We start from the raw sequence: 16,590 nt of genomic DNA on the forward strand, positions 1-16,590 counted from the left end.
AAAAACAAATATACGCGATTTAAATCCGGAAAAATAGTTTCATTTTCTATCCAGAGATATTTATTTATGTTTATATGATGGTTTTTTTTGCTGATCTAAGAGGTTAGACTTTAGGAACCGTTTGATACATAACACACACGTTTGGTACACAACTCATTTTTTGATAATTTTGTGGATTGGATCGTTTTTGCTTAACTATGTCCAATTACAAGATAAGTATTGAACCCAAAATGAAACAAATTTTTTGTGAGCTAGTTCTAGACAAAGCAGACTTTAGTCAAAAATAAGAAATTATATTATTACTACATCGGGAAGTATTCTTTACATTTTTAACAATTGCGAGATCTTGTACAGAGCCTCCATACACTATCTACGTACGGTGGAGTGCGGACGCTTCGGGCTTCGCTCTCCGATGGACCTCCTACGGCGTTGCTATTTAAAAATTGCAAAAATATATTTTTACTGCCAATTATTATCAAACACCCACACACCGATTTTCAGTCGGATTAGAGCAAGTTTTTTTCTGCCGCCAAAAAATATTGGTATGTCGCCTATATTGGCATAAAAATAAAATTATGCCAATAAAGGGCTATGTTAATTTATATTTATATACATTACTATGTTAACTACCTCCGTGGCCGAATGGTTACCATACCGGACTGCCACGCAGAGGTCCCCGGGTTCGATTCCCGGGCCGGGAGAAATATTTGTATGGCCTACATTTATTTCTCTCGTGAGTTTGGGTGTAATTTGTGGTTGTCTATGTGTGTGTCCATGGTACCCGCGACACAGGGTTTCCCTAGTGCGGGGCTATGTTGAGTGTGTGCGTTATTATTATTATTACTCACCACGCGAAGAGGCATCTTGTGGGCATCCAGGATGGAGATGGCTAGGAGGGCAGCGACTGCATGAACACTGCACTGTTTTCCTTCGCGTTTGGATACCCCTTTCCATTTAAAATCAGGTGGAGTTATCTGCCCGTCATGTGTAAAAGAATATACAAAGAAGAATTGTCACACCCCGTCATTTTTAAACTGATATATGGTATAGTAAAGTCAAAAGCGCTTTTATCATAATGAAAGTTATAAAAATAATGGAACAATGGCACGGTTTGCTAGAAGATGTTGGTTCGAATCCAGCTGGATCGAAGGATTTTTTTCTAAGTGTTTGTGTCTATTTATTTAATTAATTTATTTATATAACACAATGTCTCAGGGTTGTCGGGAACGGGACATCGGAACTTATTGTGTTGCTCTGAAATGAAGTTTTTTATTAGCATAAGTTTACATTTATTGTCCTTTAAACCTACAAATTACAGTATTTAATGTTTTATCTTACATGAAATGAAGACATTAAGAAAAGTCACCACTCTTTTATCGACGAATGTAACAAAAGGAAACTTCGCAGAAATCCAATTTCTTTTACTCATTTAATATAAATAATATTAATAAAAACTGAGACCCAATTAAAGATCCTCAGAAGTAAAAATATAATAAGGAATCTGGGTGCAAAATTTACCTAACTTATAATATTTAAACATAAAAAAAGAAGAAAAACCACAGAAGTTGTAAGCCTCATTAAAAGTCAAAGAAGTCCGAAATGACATTTTCCAGAAATAACGTTTGGTTGAATTTTCATAACCTCGAAACTAAGTATGACAGGAAAATGTTTTTTTCTTTTCAACCTAACTTAACCGAACCTAATCGTGTCTGCGATAAACATCCAATCCTGAAAGAACAATGGTTTCGTTATAATTCGGTTTTCGGTGTAATGAAAATTCGTACAAACGTTATTGCAGCTCTCAGCATAAATAAAAATAGTGACCAATTTATATATTTTGTAGAATCTTTAAACCTAACTCCAGAAAAGTCGTCGTTGTTAGTAGCAGTAGAGCTCCTTGTGAAAGAGTTCGTCCAGGGAAGTACTGCTACCTTATCTATTTCTACCACCAAGCTGTAATGTCAGCATTACTGTTTTCCGGTTTTGAAGGGTAAAGGTGTTGGTGAAATTGCAGGCACATGGGACTTGTCAACTTATGTCTCAGGGTGTCGGGCGCAGTGTCAGTACCCCTCAGATCTTTGGAACTTAACGCTCTAAATGGCACTGCAAATGTTATGGACAGACGTGCAGCTTACCATCAGGCGCACGACATGTTCGTCCCGTCATTTGATATTATAATAATAATCTCAGTACAGAGTACTAAAAAAACCGACCTCAAAAGTACGTGGAATTACGTCTATTAGCTAAGTTTTATTGAAATATCCCCTAGTTCGCCACTATACAGGACTTGACGCTGGAGATAATAAAAATAGGTTCTCACTACGACACTACTCAAAGAATATTGAGAGAAAAACGCCTTGAATGGAAGAAATAGCAAAATCAACCACTAAAGTAATTGCTCCTAAATTAAAGTTAGGCGCTATTTATAAAAGTGAATCTTCATGCGTGCCACCCTTCGAGGTAGATGATTTTCTTCAAAATGAAATGGGACCACTACGGAAGTACCCCCTTTCCAACAAAAAAGAATCATGAAAATCGGTTCACAAATACCGGAGTTATCGTCTATATTAAAAAAATAATTGCTTATTTGGCTTAATTACAACAAGGACGCGATATTTGTCAGTGTCAATACTTCTGCTTTTTCGTTGTTGGTCAAAAAAGAGTGTGATCTCAGTATCTAATAAAATATGAACAATTTACCATCCGCCATTACCATGTCAGAATTAACATAAAAATTTCATTTCATCGCAGTCGGAAGAAATTGATCAAATATTTTATGTCTGGGTTGAACATTTTACAACACAGGATTTTAGACAGATCCACAGATAGATTATAAATATTATCATAGCGTAATCAACATCGTAATTGGCATACATAATGGTTTTCAACCCTCGACGCAAAACCAGGGAGTTAGAAGTATGAATATATAGAAAAATGGATAGAACGAGTCCTGAACAACATTTTATCAAATTTGACCAACTTCTGCTGTTCCGATTATTTTTTTCCAGTACAATAAAAAATATTATTATAAGATATTGCATCTATCAGCATTAAAAAAAATTTGTAAATTTTATTGATTTTGTATGAAAAAGAATTTTTATTAAATTTGACCAACTTCTGCTGTCCCGATTTTTTTCTTTTCGTACAATGAAATCATACTTATAAGAAACTGAGTCTATTACTTCTATTAGCATTAAAAAAAAATATTGGTTTTGTATGAAAAATATTTTATGATATTTGACCAACTTCGGCTATCCCGATTTTTTTCTTCCTATACATTGAAATGATCCCTTTATGAAACTGAGTCGATTAGCACAATAAAAAAAATAATTTATGAACAACTCACGCTTGACCAAAAAATTTACTATACCAAAATTGTTTTCACGAAAAAAGACTTAATGGTTTCTAAGATTTGTATCTTCTAAGGTTTCCGATTCCCCCATGTAATGTAATAGATAATAGATAGAGAAGTTCAGATGCGTCACGTGAAAAATGATTGGTTCTCCATAAAAAAATTTCATCCCCATTTAAGGTTATTTGTGTCATTTTATTTAATTTCATTTCGTATTTATAATATTAGTTTCGATTAAATGACAGGGCGAATAAGTCGTCCACCTGGTGTGAAGCGACATGCTTGTCCATAGCAGTTGCAACGTCACTAAGATCTTTAAGTCTATAAAACCTCAAATGCCTTTGGTTGATTCCGTATAACATTGAAAGTGTTGAATTTTGGAAAAAATATTTAATAAAATTGAGTATACGCATTTTCACGAAATAAAAAAAACACTAACTTTATAAGAAAACCGCTGCAATCAATAGGTACTTTACATACACCAATGATTTTTTTTATATCAACTGAACTAAATAGAAGACGTATACTGTACGGTATACATTTTTCCAAAAAAAAATCAAATAAAAAAAAAATCAATTCTGAAATAAAGCCAGTGTCCCTGTCGTTCGATTCAAGTAAAAGAAACCGTATTAATACGGGCAAAACTTCTCGAATCTCGAAAATTTCTCGAATACGAGCTAAGTAATATCGACTCTGAAGGTTTAATGGCATTAATCGAGACTAAGTGTACGTGTAGCCACGACTTTTAATAGCAAAAGTGAAAGAGTTTGTCCAGCGAGGTACTGCCGCCTTACCTATTTCTGCCGCCTAGCAGTAATGTGAGGGTAAGGGTCCCAGGGTGACAGGCGCAGCGGCAATGCCCCTCAGATCTTTGCGATTTAAAGCTCTGAGTGTCACTGCAATTGTTAAGGCGTGTCGCTTTAAAAACTACATTAAAAATATTTTGTTTGAAAAGTCATATTACAAAATTGAAGACTACGTGTTAGATAAAGATGTATGAAAAGACGACACGGCTTCAGAATCCACACAAATTTGATTCAAATTATATTCCATAGCACTTAAGCTTATTTGAAAAGAATAATCCCTAGAGTTTCTTGCTCGTTCTTCTCAGGGAAATCAGTGTAGTGAACGAGCTGTAGCTTAATGTAATGTAATGTAAATGTGACGTTTTCAAGTGTAAATTTATTTTACCTATTGAATAAATGATCTTTGACTTTGCTTACCACCAGGCGGACTATTTCATTGTCCCGGCACTTGGTAATATATAAAGCCAGTGTCCCTACCGCTCAACACAAACAAAATAAACCATATTAGTACGGGAAAAAATTGAACCAAGCTGACCTCACTTGAGAGACACTGCCACTACGGCCGTCACCCTAAGACATAAGTCGCATCTATCTCTATACCAAAATACACCAAAATTGGTCCACCGGTTTAGGCATTAAAACCTACAGCAGAGTTCCTTTTATAATAATAATAATAACGCACACATTCAACATAGCGCCGCACTGGGGAAACCCTGTGTCGCGGGTGCCATAGACACACATATAGACAATCACAAATTACATCCAAACTCACGAGAGAAATAAATAGAGGCCGTATGATATTTCTCCCGGCCGTATCGAACCTGGGACCTGTGTGGCATTCACGCAAACTATTCAGCCACGGAGTCAGTTTTATAATATTTGTTTAAATGATAACATTTTGATTATACTAAATGCGGTTTTTCTTTAACTCCTGCGTATTTATTTTCCATTTAATTTCTCCTTTGACCCCTAAAGCTCCCCCTACATCCCAGGGGCTCCCCTTGTTTAACCTTGTCAAAGCAAAGCCAATATTTATACACTCGCGAACGTAAAAAAAGAAATTTGTTTTATTGAAATAAATGAACTTCTGTTATGTAAAAGATTTTTTATTATTTTACGTACTGGGTTTGGTTACAAACAGGGCGTGACTGTTACAAACACTTAACTAGATAACTTTATAACTAGATATAAAGAGCATGTTTCTGCGTTTAGGCATAAGCACTTAGATAGGTCCAATTTCGCTAAACATTTGTTAGAAACAAATAATATTTTACCGGATGGGAATCTTATGAAATCTTAACCTATCTTGAAAAATGAGGATACATTATTGTTATATACATATTTATATTTATTACTAAGCATAAGTTTATTTAGGTATATTTAAATATACTAAAATGTACGTAAGCACACGCTTAACAGGAGTGTCTCTTAACATCAGGTGCACGATTTGTTTGTCTCGTCATTTGGTGTCATAAAAAATCATAACTTTCTTACAACAAAAAACCCACCTCATAAGTTCGTGGAATAACATCTATTTAGTGCATGAAACCGGATTCATCCCCTAGTTTGCCACCCTTAGTTGCCAAATGCCGGAGTCATCGCGTAACATACACACACAAAAAATACAGTCGAAGTCGGTTAAAAAAAGACGTCATAACCATAATAGTCATTTTGAAGGTACATTAAGTATAGTCGGATTTTTTATTGCAGATATAGTGACTACAGTGTAAGAAGACTAATTCCTTCAATGTTATCTCTCAGAGACACTCTTTGGTCTTGTTTGCAAATTGCCCTAACAGCAGTCATCTCAAAGATTGTATCAATGTCGGTGGCATTTACCCAGAGCATAACAATATTTACATTACATTGAATTGAAAGTATTTCTGGTCACGGTTGACTTACCTTGGGATCTGTAACGAACGACCAACGAACACAATTTAGATTCGGAAATAGTTTTGTTTCTAATATTTAGATATTAATTTGACACGTAGAGCAGTAGAGCTCCTTGTGAAAGTTCGTCCAGAGTAATACTGCCACCTTATCTATTTCTGCCGCCAAGCAATAATGCGAGCATTACTGCGTTCCGGATTTGAAGGGTAAGAGTTCTGGTGAAATGATAGACACACGAGGCTTTTCACCTTATGTCTCAGGGTGACAGCGGCAATGCAAATGTTATAGACAGGCATGACGCTTAACACCAGCACGACTTGTCCGTTCTGTCACTTAGCCGCTCACGCGATACATGCAGCCGTAGACGCATACCACACCTAGAGGTGACGGTGATGATTTTATACCGATTTATCGGATATCGAAGTTATAACAGGTAAAAGAACTAATATTAATTGCTATTTCGGTAACTACTCTAGCAAACCATAAAGTTTTTAATGCCTGGGTCTGTCATTGAAAAAAAATAAACCACTTCAAAAATACGTCACGACAATCGTGTGTGTTATTGTTTGGGCTGATGATTTCGCTGTTTATTTATTGAAAACATAACGTAAGTAGCGTTTTTTAAGTTTACCCTGAATATAAATGTTTATAAACTATGCTTTTAGGAGTAATTTCATGGTAAACGTGAGAACCACTCAAACGGAATATTATCATATTTATCCAAGTACACCAAAAATTTCATTAGTGCTTTTTAAGTGCAGGATTTGCGGTGTATTACTGCATTTTATTTGAGATGTTTTTGTTGGTAGTACGGAGGGTATTTATTTAGCAATGCAGAATAATAATTTTTATTTATACAAACTTGTATTTAAACTGAATCCTTTTCTATTTTGCGAAACCAAATAGCCGCCATTTTGCGGTAGGAGGAGCGCATCGCGTGAGCGGTTAATATAAAAAAAATGGTACAACAATAACATTTTTGTGATCATATTAGTTGTTTTATGTAGGTATATTAACCGTTAATTATTATTGCGTATGTTGTTACGTGACACTTAGGGTTCTAACTGAAAATCAGTGCCGGGAGCGCAATGCATTTACTTGCAAATACTGAGTTAGGTTGCTAACTGAACGCGTGAAGTCGTAATCAACTTCATATAGCCGAGACCTTGACTGCATTATGTTGATAACGACTACACGCATTAAGCGAATGAAGTCGTTCTCGACAGTTGATGCGTGAAGTCGTTACCAACGTCACGCATTAATTGCAAACATACAGAAAATAATGTTAGCAGCCTAAGTGACCCTTTTGTTACCGCAACTGGCACAATATAAAGTGGGTAACCATCACAACGTTTGAATTTTCATTACATACCGAATTATAACGAAACCGTTATTCTTTTAGGATAATGTTGAATGTTTATCGCAAAGACACGATTAGGTTAGGTTAAGTTAGCTTTAAAAGAAAAAACATTTTCCTCTCAGAATAACTTTCGAAGTTATGAAAATTCGAGCACGCGTTTCTCCTATTTGACTCCTGATAGGTAACCCATCATTATATTATTAGTAAAATGTTCTTTTTACAACACCAAGTGACGAGACGGACAAGTCGTGCGCCTGGTAGTAAACGACACGCCTATCAACAACAGTTGCAGTGCCACTCAGAGCTTTTAATCGCAAAGATCTTACGGGCAATGCCGCTGTGGCCTTCACCCTGAGACATAAGCTGACAACTCGTATTACAGCGTAGCGTAAACCAACATTACGGGCCCTTTACAGGTTCCATGATCACGGGTGACTGAGATGGTAAAGTCATACATCAGTTATGTCTAATGTTAATGGAAATAATAAAACATTCCAATTTAATAATATATTTTTTTATTCAATTAAAATTTTATATGAAGTCATTACTTAAAATTTAATTTTATTAATTAAGTAAAAACTTGTTTGATCTTGTTCACACAATCATGTTAAATGTACCTACTTTTGTTTAAATATTATGTAAACAAGGGAAACCTGAAAAAAAAAGGTAATTGGAAACCATTAAACATAATAATTAGTACTGCATTCATATGTCTGCTTGGAATGTTTCATCACAGGAAATACTGGATCTCGAACGTCTTTCCTCTTTAAATTATTAATTGTTATTAATTACAAACTGATTATTTCAATAACGATATTATATAACTACATAATTGTGACAATAAACATTACAGATTGTCATAACGATACATCGTTTCGTTCACGTGTTCAACCACACCTTTCACAAGCATGTGTAAAAAATACGATCTTTCCGGGTTAGTTGCGCACTTTAACAATGACGAACTATTAATTATATTGCTTATACTTTGTCTTCTTGATGTTACTTTCACTTAACTTGTTATTTTCCGGTAATTAAATGTCTTTTAACTTCTGAAGTTTATTAGAAAGCATCGTCAAGATGTATGCGACAAACATCTTCAGGTAGACTTCCTATTACTGCGTTGACAGAGCGCCCGTGCTGTTTATGTTGCGGACTTATTGAGAATCTATAGAACCTCAAATGGCTTTGGTTGATTACGCATATATACATTGATTACTGAAATGCAAACTAACTAAAATTTCACGGTGTGAAAACACGATTCCTAAAATTTTTCGCGATAGAAAAAAACAAACTTACGTCGAATTTTTTAAATTGTATTTGCAACTAATGCCTTAGTATCCACATCGCGACCTGAGAATCCACAGCCAAATTTTCTAATGATTTTTGAGTAGGAAATGAAACTATTTTTCCGGATTTAAATCGCGTGTATTTGTTTTTTCAAACAAACCGACGTTTCGGGCCCTTTACAGGTCCCATGGTCACGGTTGACTTTTTTTTATTTCGGATTTAAATCCGGTAAAATAGTTTCATTTCCTATGTGTAACAATCGCGAAAACCTAAGAACTCGATTTTTGAGGATTTTTAGAATGTAAATTTAAATTTAAACAATTGTTTAATAATTTGATCTCGTCTTACAAAAACTCTACATTTGTTAGATTTTTTTACACTAGTGTGGAAGGTGTGACAGATTGCCGATTGTGAGTTAGTGTTATTGAAGAAAGAATTAGATCTAGATTCCGTAAGCCTACGCAATTTGTTAGCCTGGGTAAGAAAATTTTATGAGCCACCTGAGACGCGAAGAATCTCGCCTTTTGGTCTAGAATATCAAATTCAATATTATGTAACTTAAAAGAAAGCTCTGAATAAAGTATTTTAAGACGTAATTTCAAATTATCTCTAACGGTAAAAAAATGGCGAGATTCCTCGTCTTAACGTCGAAATTTTATAAGAATACAAATACCAATTATTATTTTTTATATCAACTGAACTTAATAGGATACGTATATTATACGATATACATTTTTCAAAGGGTTTTTCAATTTCATTTTTGGTGTCTCCGCCGCTGGACCCAAGCAAAATGAAGCGTATTAGTACGGGATACATTTTATTTGCATCTAAAGTAGTGTTAACTCTTAAGATTTAATGGCATTCATTATTGCATTAATCGTACCCACACGTACATCCACACACGCTCCAAAATACACGCCCACTGACACTCACACTCAAATAGACTCACACACTTATACACACATACACACACAAACACACTTACCTAATTCCTTTGTATTTTGCTGTTAATCTCGTTTGTAATATTTCAAACCTTGCCCATTTTTAGTACCAATGCCCAAAATATCTGTAATTTTTACTCCAATAGCTCAATTTATGTGGCCGGACACTAATTTCCAAGATACAGGCATGTGCCTAGTTTGGATGATCAGAGTTTGAACAAATCACTTTGTACAACTAGTATTTAATTACCATTTATCTCAATTTTGTGATACAATCTTTTTTGGGAATAAATTATTATTATTATTATTATTATTATTATTATTATTATTATTATTATTATTATTATTATTATATATTAATCGAGACTAAGCGTAGGTGTAGCCACGACTTTTAAAAGCAAAAGTGAAAGAGTTTGTCCAGGGAGGTACTGCCGCCTTACCTATTTATGCCGCCTAGCAGTAATGTGAGTGGAAGGGTACTGGTGAAATTACAGGCACATGGGACTTGTCAACTTATGTCCCAGGGTGACGGGCGCAGTGGCACTGCCCCTAAGATCTTTGCGATTTGAAGCTCTGAGTGACACTGCAACTGTTATGGATAGGCGTGTCGCTTACCATCAGCTGCACGTCTTGTTCATTCCGTCACTTGGTATTGTAAATAACTTTTTTATAAAAACGAAACCGACCTCAAAAGTTCGTGGAATTACTTAAATTTGCCAAGTTTTGTTGAAATCGGTTACCGGAAAGTGCGGAAATCGGAGTCATCCCCTAGTTTGCTACACTTAGAGGTGGAATATTTTCTTTAAGAGGGAGCAGAGGAAAAATTCCTAATCTTCGATTTGATTTTAGAGGGGTATATCCACTTTAAAGTTAAAAATAAAATATTGTATGAGTAACTACACGATATATTCAAGCATAGACACTAATCAGAAACATAAAACAATAAAGTTTCCTCGATAGATAAAAATCACGAAATGACCTCTAATTTTCACATTTTTTCGATTCATCTTCGAAACGCTACAGGTTATTAGGACAAAAATTAGATAATTAATTATATTTATGAATGATCGAGAACTGTTACTACGGATTTTTTTTTAATCCCTTTAGTTTTAGAGTTATTCCGCTAAAACGAATTTGGTACTTTTAATGCGCAAAATTCAACATCTCCTGTCGCATGTCACGCGAACTTCAGGCATATATTTGTTTCGCAAATTTGGGCGGAGCCAGCGTCAAAACTTTTTTGGCATGATCCCTCTTAAATTTAAATGGGACCAATATTGATGCACCCTCTTTCCAAAAAAAAAAATTGAATCATCGAAATCGGTTCAAAAATACCGAAGTAGTTGCGTTATATACATAAAAAAAATTCAGTCGGATTGAGAACTTTCTCCTTCTTTTTGAAGTCGGTTAAAAAAACATGTCTATGGGCGATGAAGGCTACCTCTCTTCAAGTAGCTCGTCTGCACGTTTGCCTCCCAATTTGCATTAAAAAAAATAATTAACAAAGGTCAAAAATGACCGCTCACTTTTAATTCTTGTTGTGTAGATTGTTATTAAAATATGCAACTCACAAACAGGCTCAAATGCTTAGTAAAAGCTGTTAACGAAACTTAAAACTGTATGTAAAGATGCCATGATGTCAGCAATAACGCTGTATAAGCCATTAGCACCAAAAAGGGCTGCAAATTAATCAGCCAATGGTGTTTAAAAGGAATGAAAGGGTTGTTTTTGTAACCCTTTATTGTGCAGAAAAAGCAAAATACGGAAGGAAAAAGACTAAACCAATCAGTCAATTGATTTATCTATCGACATAAGGTATAGTAGGATCGTTTTTAATAGTTTAATGTTTAAATTTATCCTGAAATATTAAAGATCAGGACGCTATAATCGAATATTAAATAATACTTGAAAATAATTTTCTAGAATACTTAAACAATAAAAATTATCGCCGAAATTAGATAGAGAAAACTAGCCTGAGAATGACCCAGCAAGGTCTTATTTAAAATATTTATCATGTACATATATTTAAACAACATTACAAACGTTGCTCCTTCCCAAAGTAAGTAACTAAGCACTTGTGTTATGGAAGTCGGAAACAACGGTGGTACCACAAACACCAGACCCGGGACAATATAAAAAGTAAGTTTTTCTACATTCATTCGGCTGAGGATCGCAATTGGGACTTTTAGATGGCGTGTCCATGAAAACCGGTATGCAAGCCACTCGAGGACGGAAGTCGTCAAATAAACTATGTCCAATTAATTCTATCGCAGTTGCTATGCGAAAATGGGTATTATTCAAATATTTATCATAACTACTAATTGTTATATATCTACCTCGGACAAGTCGTCCAATTAGGCAGAGCCAACTTCGAGGAAGAGGTCAGTCGTTGAATCCGACTCGGTTGGGCAGCTTTCGGGAACCTCCGGGACGTATTCTCGTTCGCAATACCGCAGTCCTTGAAGACAAAAGTTTTCGAGCAGTGCGTGTAGCCAGGGATGACGTTCGGCTCTGAGACGTGGTCACTTACTATGGACCTCATAAAAAAGTTCAAAGTCACTTCAAGTTCTCGACGAGGTCGAATCAGAAATGAGGAGATCCGTTAGAAGAACGAAAGTCACCGACATACTTCAAGGGGTTAGTAAGTAGAAGTGGCAGTGGGCAGAGCACATAGCTCGTAGAACCGACGGCCGTTGGGGCGGAAAGGTTCTTGAATGGAGACCGCGAACCGGAAGGCGTTCAGTGTGACGGCCACCTACTAGATAGACGGATGACCTGGTAAGGGCGGCGGGTAACCGATAGATGTCTGGATGAATCTGGATGACTGCCAGAAGACGTCCTGAAGTAATGATTATGATGATGACTAATTGTTAAATAATATGTTATTAAATCTTATTTTAACCTACACTCATGGATATATTATTTATGGAACTCTAAAAAAAGTTACAAAGTTCACATGAACTACTGATTACATATACCATAACGTTTTATTTTAAAAAAGAGTGACATCGAACCTCCCCGTGACAATATTTAGTTCAGTTAAATCTAAGTTTGCTTATTTGGTAATGAACTATTGTTATACATTTTGAAGAACAACGATATAAAATTGCGTATATCATGGTCGCGAAAATCTTGAAACAAAAAATGTCTTTTCATCTCGTTTGTCGCGCTCAATTGTCACGTTGATAAAATTACTGTGCAAATGTTTTAAAATCAGCTGGGACCTTGCAGCCATGCAATGTGACGTCACGGTGCTCACCATGTTCGCTATTGTGATAAAATTTTAAAATGCCACTCGAATTTGACAGCGGATATAATAGCTTTATCGAGGCAGCATACTACGGGGGAACGTTTAATTGAAATGAAAAGAATGAAGTCGTTCTTTTTTAAATTAAACGTTCTGGTTTATGTGCCCAGTGGTTCATTATGAACATTGTTATCATAATTCAACCTAATTAGCATTTCTCCAAATGTGTTCACGTGTGTATGTATATAATAATGAATATTTGTTTGCATGTTGGTCCGGTTTTCATTCTTTTATTATTCATCCGATTGCGATGAAACTTCCGTGAGTTATTGAGCCTACGTTTCTGAAATATTAGAACCATTTTAAAATATCAGGTGAATTAGTGGTTTCAACATTACGTCTACAGTTGAAAAGACGGTTCTTATGTAATGATGCACTTCTGCAAATCGTTGAGAAATGACATTTTATATAACCTTCCGGAATATGCAATTTTGGTGTATACTCGAATTTGAAATTATATATATGCCGAAGTGAAAGGGAAAACGTGGACGCAAACTTCCTCGTCACTAATTGTCTCGGGAATTATTTGATAATTTATCTATACGTTCTTCGTTATGAATTCGTTAAGCCCCGCTGTGAATTATAACATCAAAATAGTTAAATTTAGAGCCAATGGATTTGTAAGTACACTCTGACAAACTTCTTCCCCGCCGATCATTGATTTACAAATAAATGGACGACGGGTCGAATACAAAAACCACGAAAAAAATGTCCCAAGTCAACCTATTTAAACTTAGTGACATGTAAAGGAATATGGAAAAGCTAAAATTGTAATGTCATCGCAGTGCCGTCTAATTTTGCTTGCTTCGCTGTCAGTCGAACAAACGAAGACTAAAGCGTGAATAAACGCTCTGTATACGATTTTAACGCCCTATAAGTTCGGACACTTTTTAGCGCGGACCCGACGTCCATATAATTGTAAGTCAATGCCGCCGATAAACTGACTAAATATAAACTACAGTAATTGATTTCGCAAATGAACTAAGTACTCGATACCTTGATAATCGGTAATTAACTATTCTCATAACGCGCCGTTATATTTTATGATAAGCAAGTGACGAGGCGAACAAGTCATGCGCCTGGTGGTATGCAATAAACCTATCCATAACAGTTGCAGTGCCACTGATAGCTGTAAATCGCAAAGATCTGAGGGGCACTGCACTACGCCCAGTAGCGGATTTGCAGTCTTGGCCGCCCTAGGCCCCAGGCCATGTAGTCAGTACCAGCCGCCCCTTTCTCAGCACTCATATACCTACTGGTAGACATATTTATATTTTATAAATAAAATGTACGAAAGTGATTAAGGAACATTATGGCTGCTGTCCGCTAACCAAGACGCGGCTAAGTGACAAAATAGTTTTTTGAGATATCATAAAAACCATAACCCCGTTTTCAGAATATTCAACAAACAAAATGTTTAATGATATTTCAGCTTTGCATCGTTAGGGTAAGTTCCGATCAGTCAAACACGTTAACTAATTTTCATTGTTATCTATTTCTTGCTATTCAAAACGGTTATTTGACGGTTAGTGGACGGCAGATTGTTATACGATGCGGTGCAGTGCGGCCCGCCATAACGTGCGTGAGCCTTTAAATATTTAGGTACTTGGAGTTATTTCTTGTAATCATCAGTGAATTTTTTGTCACGATTGGCCGCCCCTAAAGTCTGTAAATCCCTATAGAAATATAGGGATTTATTTAAGGTATAAAAAACCGTGAGAAAGCCAGTGAACATGTTTGACTTTTGTCTCCACTGAAATCTGCCGCCCCTAGGCCGCGGCCTATACGGCCTATTTATAAATCCAGGACTGACTACGCCCGTCACACTGAGACATAAGTTGATAATTCCCACGTGCCTGTACTTCCACCAGCACTCTTCAAAACCGGAACGCAATGATGCTCATACTACTGCTTGACGGCAGAAACAGATAAGGTGACAGCACTTCCCTGGACGAACTCTTTCACAAGGAGCGCCCATCATTACCAAACTTAAGAGTCTAGTCGGTGGAGCATCTTCCAGTCATCTCTCTTATAAGCCAGCTCCTTGACCTTCTTATACGACACGACTCCGGCCTTTTCCTTTATTTAGTCTAGCCAATTTCGATGTAGAATAAATATCAACTAACAAAAACATATGAGTTTTAAGGTTTTCATCTCACGCTCTTTCATAGTTACCAAAATTTCAAAATTTTTCTACGAAATTCGACTAGATTATGGATAATACTAAATCTTGTAGCCATGTTTATAACGAATATTCTTCAACAGAAGTTTCAAATCACCTAAAAATGATATAAACATGACCAGTAATTAATTATTTGTAAAACTGTGTCATCCTTAGTAACGTTTTGTTTTGAAGGTAGAGATTGCAAATATTCCAATTCTGGTGGTAATTCAGGTTCAAAATCGGAAATAGATGCTAGATGATATAATATGTAGTAAATTAATATCAAATAAAATCTTACAATTTTGCTTCTTTTCAACTACCATTACCTACCATATAGCAATAAATATTAATAGGACGCAAAAACTTATTTTTATTCCTAAATCATACGTATCAATAGGTATTTTGTAAACTTTATAATAATTTGCTACGTAAGTATTACTTGTACATAATCCAATTACCTACTTACCTATTTAAATTCAAATTAAGGGAGCAGGTCGTGGGCAGAGCAAGCCTTAATAATGAGCATTGAAAAAAATGTTTTCCTATGCCATCATTGGTTGCCTAGCAACGTTTTGTTGTTAAACATTCTACATCGAATTTGGCTAGAGTATATGTTGACCTCTTCCCCTCTTCCCCTAGATCTTTCCCTCCAAAATGGTCTTAGAGAAGTTGTCGTGTCGTATCAAATGTCCAATAATTTTCCCGCGTCTATCTATACTCTATAGCATTCAGGATGGTTCGTTTCTCGTTTACCATTCTAAATACTCTCTCATTGGTTTTTTTTTCTTTTCTATCCAACTTATGCCCTTTATCCTCCTCCAGCACCATATCTCAAAAGGTTCTAATCTTTCCCTATCTCTTTGTGTCAGTGTTCATGATTCACATCCATAGAGTGCAATACTCCAAATGTACACTCGAATTAGATGTTTACAAGGAGCGCTACTGCTACAAAAATATGTAGCAGTAGAGCTTCTTATATGTTTGTTAATACGAACATAAAATATAAGAAGCTCCCCATCTGACCTACTTATGTTAATTTCCATTGTCCTGTAAATAGTTATACATTTTAAGCGCCATGACATTTACAACCTATAACGATTTTAACAGAGCAGTAAACCGTGTTCCTACATAATATATCACAGTCGAAAGTACTTACTTCGTACTAAGTACAGTCGATGGAAGGTTGTTAAATTGAGCCGGTTATCCGGTCCGACATGTCCGGCCCACGTACCCGGTTGATATATTGAACGGAACATTGTTAGCGCTGACTTGCCATTTGTGCTCGAAACGATTCTACGAGAATTATTTAGTTCTGTAGGAATATTGTACTGATGGTGGTCATGATGATGAGCAAATAAGTTACGGTAAATAATGTATGTATGTAAAAACAACCATTTAATAATGTATTTATTTATTTTTATTTATTTATTTAAATTCACCAACGTTTAGTACATTCGGTTACAACAATATTTTACACACATTC

The 16,590-nt window shown here is 35.7% G+C and overlaps 1 long non-coding RNA gene across 1 annotated transcript; it reads right to left on the minus strand.

Moving 5' to 3' along the window:
• Positions 1-325: 325 nt before the first annotated feature.
• On the minus strand, positions 326-16,332 carry LOC113227723. Its single transcript, XR_003310227.1, has 3 exons — positions 16,264-16,332; positions 849-974; positions 326-432 (listed from the first exon to the last, which is right to left on the minus strand). It is a non-coding gene; the product is annotated as an uncharacterized LOC113227723 (long non-coding RNA).
• Between the last annotated feature and the right edge of the window lie 258 nt (positions 16,333-16,590).

The sequence above is a fragment of the Hyposmocoma kahamanoa genome, unplaced genomic scaffold, assembly GCF_003589595.1.
Source record: "Hyposmocoma kahamanoa isolate Upper Pololo Valley unplaced genomic scaffold, ASM358959v1 215, whole genome shotgun sequence".
NCBI classification, from domain to species: Eukaryota; Metazoa; Arthropoda; class Insecta; order Lepidoptera; family Cosmopterigidae; genus Hyposmocoma; species Hyposmocoma kahamanoa.